The following is a 9,660-nucleotide window of genomic DNA, read 5'->3' on the forward strand; positions in this document are numbered from 1 at the left end:
TTTGGATTAATTTATCTAGTTTTGATTGTGTTTCCTATTAGATAATTCTTAGTTACATGGGGTGTATAGATATATGTGAGAAATCTTCCTAAAAAATTACTTCCTATCTAGGAATGATTAAAAGCAGACTGAAGATTTAACTGTTTACTTAAGCATCGGATTAATGTGCCACTTTATGTCAAAATACCCAATGACTAGCTCGTTTTGCTTTCTTTCTATTCATCTTTTACATGTTTATTTATGCATAGTATTATATTCATCTAAATTATAAGTGCTTATAGTCTTATTGGGAGAACAGCTCTATAAAACAAAGTATATAACATTTTTTCTCCCCAAAATCATATCCCAGATGCCTAAACTTAACCTCCCCCCTAGTGCCTAAACCTAACCTCCCCCCTAGTGCCTAAACCTAACCTCCCCCCTAGTGCGGTCGGGATACTGGAGCCTGGATCCTGGCACCGGTATTTACACCGTCGGCATCACGCATGCTGATTACATCCCATCCAAACCAATACATGCTATTGGAGATATATGTCTGGAGATGTAGAGCATGGGACTTACAATAAGTATTGTTTAGCATCCAAAACAATAAAACTGCTTATATGGAAAATGATACACATACCAACAACATTTATTTCATCTCTGACTGAGGGGTATATTTACTAAAGTGAGTTTTTAGAAGTGGAGATGTTGCCCATAGCAACCAACCAGATTCTACTTAACATTTAACTAGCACTTTCTAGAAGATAATAGCTAGAATCTGATTGGTTGCTATGGGCAACATCTCCACGTCTAAAAACCCGCACTTTAGTAAATTTACCCCTAAGTGTCTGATTTCTAAGTTCACTTAAACCTTTTTTGTGGCTTTCGAGGAAACACATGTCCTTCATCTTATGGGCTCTTGGTTTATTGTATAAAAGGCTGAACTTTAGGCAGTTTCTGATTGCCAACATGTCCTACCTTTGGTCACTCATTCCAACTATATATTGCTACTATATATTGCATGCTATATATTGCTACTGGGTGCAGTTCAATTAGCAATGCCGAACAGTCCCAATGATTGAATGGATATGTGGTTACCAGTTCTTTGGAGTCATCCAGGATTCTTTAGCAAAGTAACTTCGCAATAGTTCATATTCTCCACGGGATCCTGAAGCTGGCTTGGGTAGATAAACCACAGTAATGCTGGTCTCGGAAAGGGTAAAAACCTACATAGTGGTGGATAGGAGGTCATGCAAAAATTTTAGTTGGAATATAAGACATAACGATCTGTCTTCTGTGTACATGGCAAAAACAGATCTCCTGTAACTAAAACTAGACGTGTCACCCAATTCTTCACTTTTGATACCAGATGTACTACAAAGTCATAGCAACTTAGCAATAGTAACCCATTATTATAGTTTTGACTGTCTGAAAGGAGATGTACACTCTATAAAGGTCGATAAAGAACCACAATATATGCACAAATGAATTACAGTTGTATGAAGGGCACCTAACTGTTCACCTCCGGCATAGCAAAAGAGCAATCCCACAATGCACCTTTACTCTGGATTTAAAAACAACACCAGTAAAAACAATCTGTGTGACCAGTTGCTTGTCAGGCTGAAATCTCATGGAAGGAACAGTAAAAATGTTCCAAGCTCATTCTACTACCACTTAAAGACCCTTCTAGTGTTCATTCTAGCACTCTGCACCCGTCACAACCCATGCAGTTCCTCTTTACTGCCTGGTGCTTCTAGCACACTCAGCTGATGCAACTAACTGCAGAAATACATACCAGAGGGCCTGATTCAAAGCCGCTCGTAAGCGGCCGCTCGTTCGCTTTGAGCGATGTTCACACAACTGCGCATGGGTCGTAATGTGCATGCGCAAACCAGTCATTGCGGTCGGAAATCGAGCGCACACAAAACAGCGAGGGGCTGCTAATTTGATTGACAGAATGTACCGTTTGTGGGTAGTAACAGGGGAAGGTGCTTGAAAACGGGGGAGTGGAGATCCGAAAGCAGGCGTGCCAAACGGTCAAAAGGGCGTTTAATGGGAGTGCATAATTAGTAAAGGAGCGTCATCGACCACGTCACTTGGTTGTCTTTTAGCCTGAACTGCTCGCAGTGATTGCGGTAGGAAAAGCCTACCACAAGCACTGTGAGCAGTTCAGATGCCTTTCGATGTACCCGATTAATCTAATAAATACCGGAGATGACGTGTGTTGCGAATTGCAGAGGGGTGTCTTTACAAAATAGCGAGCGCATTTTTCACTCGCTCGCTCAGACATAGAGGCATCAACAAACCGCAAAGAGCAAGCGCTCAATTTAAATAGCCGGCCCCTTTTTTGGAACGACTGTCCGCAAATAGCGTCCGGCTCTGAATCAGGCCCAGAGTGTGCTAGAAGCACCAGAGCAGAGAGTGACACCCCAGACAGGAAGAGGAACTGCACGGGTTATGATAGGTGCAGGGGGCTAGAATTAACACTACCCTTCATTAATGTCAATGTTTCTTTTGTTTTCCCACAATACTGCTCATTTATGTTAAACTAATATTTAGTGTGAGGGGACTGCAGTACTGTTTTTATTACATGCGACACTTTCATGTGTTTCAATGCTTTTTGTTTTTTACATTGGTCAAAATGTTCATACAAAATGTGATTTTCGTTAGGATGTGTCTGGAAGGCACTAAAAGCATCACATTGCCAATATGTCCTGGCTTCCACCACCTCCAAGGACATACAAAATAAAGCAATTGACACTCATGTACTTTATTACACTTGAACCAACGTTGCTAAAGCTATACAGAAACATTTTTAGAAATAATTTTGAAGTTCTATTGAACCTGGCCAAGGCAGGAAAGAAATGGCCCCCGCCACAAACACTGGCTTGCACCTGACACCATCCTATGTCGTCCTCAGCACACACACAAATCCTTACAGCACACTGACCCTTATTATACAGACACGTATAGTTAGCTACTACATTGCACAGACTCACACTGCTAACATCAAGTCATTGATAATAAATGCACAGGAGCTTCATTGTACATTATTGTAATGTGCCCACGCTATATACCTGCAAAGTGATCCCCTCCTCATTCTCCAGTCCCATAGTGAGCAGTACAGTGACCCCCTCCTCACTCTCCAGTCCCATAGCGAATAGTGATGCACACTTGCACAGTAACACACAAAGGACCTCATTCAGACCTGGTTGCAAGTGCTGCGCGCTAGCAACCGGGCCGATGTTTTGGTCCTGCGCACGTGCAACCGGCCAAACTGAGAAACTCTCTCGCACCGGAGCTCACTACAAAAGGGCCGGCTATCGATGTTGATCGACAGCTCGGCCCTGTTTGTAGGCGGGGCGGGGGGGTGGCTACACAAACGGAGGCGTTCCTGACGGAACGCTTGCCGTTTTGTGGGCGGCCGCACTGACATCATCAGTGAGGTCAGTGGGGAGTTTCCTGCTCGATCATAGCAGGAAGCTCCCTGGGGCTTGCGGTTGCCGAGACCCAACCTTAGGGTCTCGTCATAATCCCTGATGGTCGCGATGGTCTTGACCATTGCGACCATCACCCTGGTCGGTTGCTAAGCTGTGGGTGGTAACCCACAGCTTAGCTAGCGACCAGGAGGCCGCACTAAAAAAAAGAAGCGGCCGCTCTCATTCAGAGAGAGCGATCGCTTCTTGCGACCGCCTCTGAATGAGGGCCAATGGTAGCTAATGCTTTGTGGTTCGGCGGCAGTGTATTTTAAAGTTACTAGAAGTGTCAACAAATGACCTGCAAGTATATGCTGGGACTTGTAGTCTCACAGTAGTGCAGAGTCATAAACTGTCAATAACAAATGCACTTAATTACTGAATAATACTATCTTATTTTACTTTCCTCTACGACACCTGTAATGTGATCTCCATCTCCTCCACTCAAGTCCATACAGAGAACTATCCTTCCCAGATCAAGCAGCAGAGATCCCAGAATGACTGTAATCTCCCTCAGGCTGATTCTGGCTCACAGAGCAGGGGCTGAACAAGAGCAGTGATGCGCTCATTCCTACTTCCCTCGCCCCGCATCCATTTGCACGCTGGACAGGACTCAGCAGCTACAGGTTACAGTGAAGTGGATGTAACTACTACCTATTAATAAACTGTGGCTGGGCAGTAGTATGTGTAAGATAAAATTACTTTAATGTTTAGGTATAGGGACATATTCATCATCACTACATTTCTACAAAATAAAGTGAAAATCAATAAACCCATTAGCCCCGAGCTGTCCTGCTGTCCCAATGTACTAGTTTGGGGACAAAATTCAACAAGCTCCAAAAATACAATATTTTCAGGGCTTGACTATTGGAGCATTCTCCATCTTCAGACGGTGTTTGCTCCCGCAGTCCTAGGGATGGACATCGGAAACCGATGGTTAGCAACCATCAATGTTTCCAATTCGATGGAAGTACTTTTTCCATTGAATACCGGGAATTCGATGGTTGCCAACCATGGGATGCAGCTTTCAGATGCCTATCCAATGGCTGGCTGGGGGGGGGGTAAAGAACACACCGCTGCAGCGGGTGAGCAGTGAATGAATAGATGTCGTGCATCTATTCTCTTTGTAGGGGGAGCCTCGGGGCAGCCCAGCATCTCGGAGAGTGCTGGGCACGCCCCCACAGTGACGTGAACAGGGGTGCCATGAGTCTCCACCCCCATTCACAGAGGCTCCACCCCCTGCCACTAGACATATGAATAGTTTTTACTATCAAATTCTCTTGATGTGATGGTTAGTTACCATCATATCGAGAGTTTCATTTGATGGTGGGCTTCCGATGTCCATCCCTACCGCACCCCACTTCTTCCTATAGGAAAGGAGTTTCGGGTTGCGAAGAGGGATCCTTCTGGATCCCTCTACCCCTGTCCAGCTCGTTTCACGTTTTACAGGACAACGGGGTTTTGTGCATCAGCGTGAACCCTAATTCACACAGGGACCTTACCTTGGCAATACAAAAGTAGCAGTGAAAACATTCATGGAGACAGCTGATTTTTTGATTGTTAACATTCCTACTCGCAGCAAGCGATGGAGTAGTTAATTATTGCTCCGGGCTCGCCACGAGTAGGAAGGTTAATGTTTGTGGGCCAACCGGCACCTGATAATTAGCAAAATTAATATGCCCCTTAGTGCATTAGTATTTGACATCCCACATGCCAAATAGCTCCTCTCTAGACTGTTGTTTTGATTAAGTTTGAACAAACTGGTCTGATTTTAGAGTTACACACAATTCCAAATGCATGTCTCAGGATTTTTAACAAACTGTGCATGCGGTGTGGCCTGCATACGCAATTTAGACCAATTCAGAATCGTGCACATCTTGGCTACATCTCACTTGCGGCTGAGTGGACGTTACTATGTGGTAACATGGCATCCGCTCATAAAAGTAGTGTCCTGTAGATGTGTAGATGGCTTCATGCAGAGCATAGGCATGCGCAGAAGGTGGCACAAGGTGGTGATATTTCGGCACTACTCCCTCTGCCGGGTCAAAGACTACCCAGTTCCCCCTCCCTCCAGGACATTATCATACACTACTCACCTGGACTCACTGCACCCACCTATTATGTAGAGACACATTGATCTCCTGTACTAAGGATAGACTGGTGCAAATGCAGATAACAGTGACAATGAGTGGAGGGCTGGTGCAGTCACATAGATGAATTCAGATAGATATCCTCATGGATTTCCGAGTCCTGGTAGCATCCACAATTGTGGCCGCTTTACGCCTGAATTTGAATCTAGCCTTAAGTTCTTCCGTGCTGTAAAAATGATTACTATATTCTGTACTTGGTGTGGTATCTGAGGTCGACAGTTATCAGGTTGACGTGGTAAAAATGTCGGCATGCAGCATGTTGACATACTTAAAATGTTTATTATGCCTACACTGATGACATGTTGGCATGATAGACTATTGATCTAATGTCCCTGGTGGGGGTCACTTACCTGGTCTGGACAGTTGCAGCAGCTCCACTTTGGCTTCCGGCTCCTGGTGAACATCACTTTCGGCGCAGATCTCTGACTGAACGCCAGTGTAGGTGAGTATTTTAACCCTAATGCTCCCCCTAGTGCCTAACCATAACCCTCCCGCCCACCCTCCCACAGCCTAACCCTCCCAACAGCTGGGCTCCATGCAATAAGCGACTATCGGTAATCTGTGCATGCGTCAAGGTACATTACCATCATCACTCGCAATGACTTTTTGGGATTGACAATTGACAAGGGAGGTAAACACAGACACGTCGTGACCATTTTTGGGGGCGTTTCACAGTCTGCGTCTGCGATCCAATGTTCAGTAAAAATGGCTCCAGCATCTCATTGTGCGTAACCAGGGCCAGCAGGGGGGACTGCCAGGACTAGAGTACTGGGCCCGGACACTGGCTGAATGGGAGGGGGTCCACACCCGCTCCTACCACCGCTGCACAGCCCACATTATCCCTCTCCCTATTGACAGATTCCCCTATTCAGTCTCCGATTACACTGGGGGGCAGAGTCAATGCCACAAGTCCTGCCCCCATTCACTAGCGAAATGTGTCATTGCGTAGGGGGCAGGGCCTATTGGCGCGAGGTGCCCGTCCCCATTAGCAACCTGCTTCAGAAATGTAAGTAATTAGTATGTATGTGTTTTAGCATGTGCATGTATGTATCTGTGTGTTAGTGTGTATGTATGTGTTAGTGTGGATATATGTGTATGTATGTACGTAACCATGTTTGTTAGTGTGTGTATACTGTATATGTTTTAGTGTGTATATATCTGAATGTGTATATATGTGTGTTATATATATATATATGCTATATACTGTGTATATATATATATATATATATACACACACACATTAGAAACCCCCCACCAGAAAATCCTGTATGTGCCCCTGCCCTTGTACCAATACAGTCGGTGTGCATGACTTCACGCCACTGGAAGGAAGAGGGCAGAGGAGCTGTGGCGCGTGAGGAGCAGAGCCAGCCGGACCTGGAGGAGAAGAAGCCAGAAGGAAGGAGCATTCTTCAAGGCGTTAAAGTGAGTCATGAGACGTAGCGGGGGAAGGGGAAGGGGCCCCAGGGGTCCTGCCTATTTTGTCAGTCTCGGGCACCACAATTTCTTATGGTAGCCCTGTGCGCAACCATAGGGTTACTGAGAAGGTCAATTATGGAAGGATCTGCGACCGACACTACGTCTTTGTTTGCAACCGCTTGGATTTGTGACGCTGTCCGTCGGCGTCTCTATACAAATCCCAGCGTCTGAGACATTTGCATATTTTCGCACAACAGCTGCGTACAAACTGGCAGCTATGGTGGCATTAGTATACATCAGATATAGTTGCAGTTTAACAGTAACACTATAATATGGTTTACTATGGAGGGTTAGTATATAGTGTTTGAAATATTAGTGTGAGATATCACTTTGATACATTACTGTAGCAAACAGAGTTTTTGTATCCCCCTGTGTTGAAGGTCACGTGTTAGCATTCGGTGAGTAAAGTTGTATTAAAATCACTGCTCATAGACTGCAATGATGTTACTTTTTTCTGCTTGTTTATTCAATTTAAATCATATTTTTCTATGACAGAGCACATTCTCTTGTGACAAAATTGTTACAGAAATGTTGGTTACATCTGTACCTTTCCTGGTGGCAAGCTTGTTTAACTAAACTTTTGTCACTAGGGTACATGTGCTTTTCTAGACATCATTTCACAGAAGCTAGCCAAGTACATTTGTCAGTACTTCTGAGAGCATGAGCTCATGCATCAGGCCAGCTGGCGCTTGTTGGCTGTAGTTCAATAACATGTACATCTGTACTATGACTTCACCTGGCTGCCATTTTAATCGTGGCTGCACAGTGACACGGGGGTTAGCACAGTTGGCTCACAGCACTCGAGTCACGACTTTGATTCCAACCGGTGCCCTATCTCTGTAATTTGTACTTTTTTGTGTGGGATTCTCCAAAGGTGCTCTGGTTTCCTCCCACAGACACGGGGATCAAGTCCTTGTGTGCAAGCCTAGGGCACATTAATGAAAATGGGGTATGGCCACATAGCACGTCCCCAATTAATTTCACACTGGGGGCATGCACATCACTTTCCTAGATGCTGGGGTGCCCTCCCTACCTTTCCTCCAGCCTGGTTGGGGGGTATGCACATATACACTGCATATGTACTGTTTTACCCATATACAGTCTCACACATATACACTTACATATGTACTGTTGTACACATAGTCACACTTATACACATGCATATATAGTCACACACATATACACTTACATATGTACTGTCGTACACATAGTCACACATACACATGCATATATGGTCACACACATATACACTTACATATGTACTGTCGTACACATAGCCACATCTGTACACATGCATATATGCTCACACACATATACACTTACATATGTACTGTTGTACACATAGCCACACTTATACACATGCATATATGGTCACACACATATACACTTACATATGTACTGTCGTACACATAGCCACACTTATACACATACATATAGTCACACATATACACTTACATATGTACTGTTGTACACAGTCACACTTATACACATGCATATATAGTCACACACCTATACACTTACATATGTACTGTTGTACACAGTCACACTTATACACATGCATATATGGTCACACACATATACACTTGCATATGTACTGTTGTACACATAGCCACACTTATACACATGCATATATGGTCACACACAAATACACTTACATATGTACTGTTGTACACATAGCCACACTTATACACATGCATATATAGTCTCCTACATATACACTTACATATGTACTGTTGTACACATAGCCACACTTATACACATGCATATATGGTCACACAGATATACACTTACATATGTACTGTCGTACACATAGCCACACTTATACACATACATATAGTCACACATATACACTTACATATGTACTGTTGTACACAGTCACACTTATACACATGCATATATAGTCACACACCTATACACTTACATATGTACTGTCGTACACATAGTCAAACATACATGGTCACACACATATACGCTTACATATGTACTGTTGTACACATAGCCACACTTATACACATGCATATATGGTCACACACATATACACTTACATACATACTGTTGTAGATATAGCCACACTTCTACACATGCATATAGTCACACATATACAGTTACATATGTACTGTTGTACACAGTCACACATATACACTTGCATATGTACTGTTGTACACATAGCCACACTTATACACATGCATATATGGTCACACACATATACGCTTACATATGTCCTGTTGTACACATAGCCACACTTATACACATGCATATATAGTCTCCTACATATACACTTACATATGTACTGTTGTACACATAGCCACACTTATACACATGCATATATGGTCACACACATATACACTTACATATGTAATTTTGTACACATAGCCACACTTATACACATGCATATATGGTCACACACATATACACTTGCATATGTACTGTTGTACACATAGCCACACTTATACAAATACATATATGGTCACACACAAATACACTTACATACGTACTGTTGTAGATATAGCCACACTTATACACATGCATATATAATCTCCTACATATACACTTACATATGTACTGTTGTACACATA

Source organism: Taudactylus pleione, unplaced genomic scaffold (genome assembly GCF_031769625.1).
Source record: "Taudactylus pleione unplaced genomic scaffold, aTauple2 ptg000016l, whole genome shotgun sequence".
NCBI lineage: Eukaryota > Metazoa > Chordata > Amphibia > Anura > Myobatrachidae > Taudactylus > Taudactylus pleione.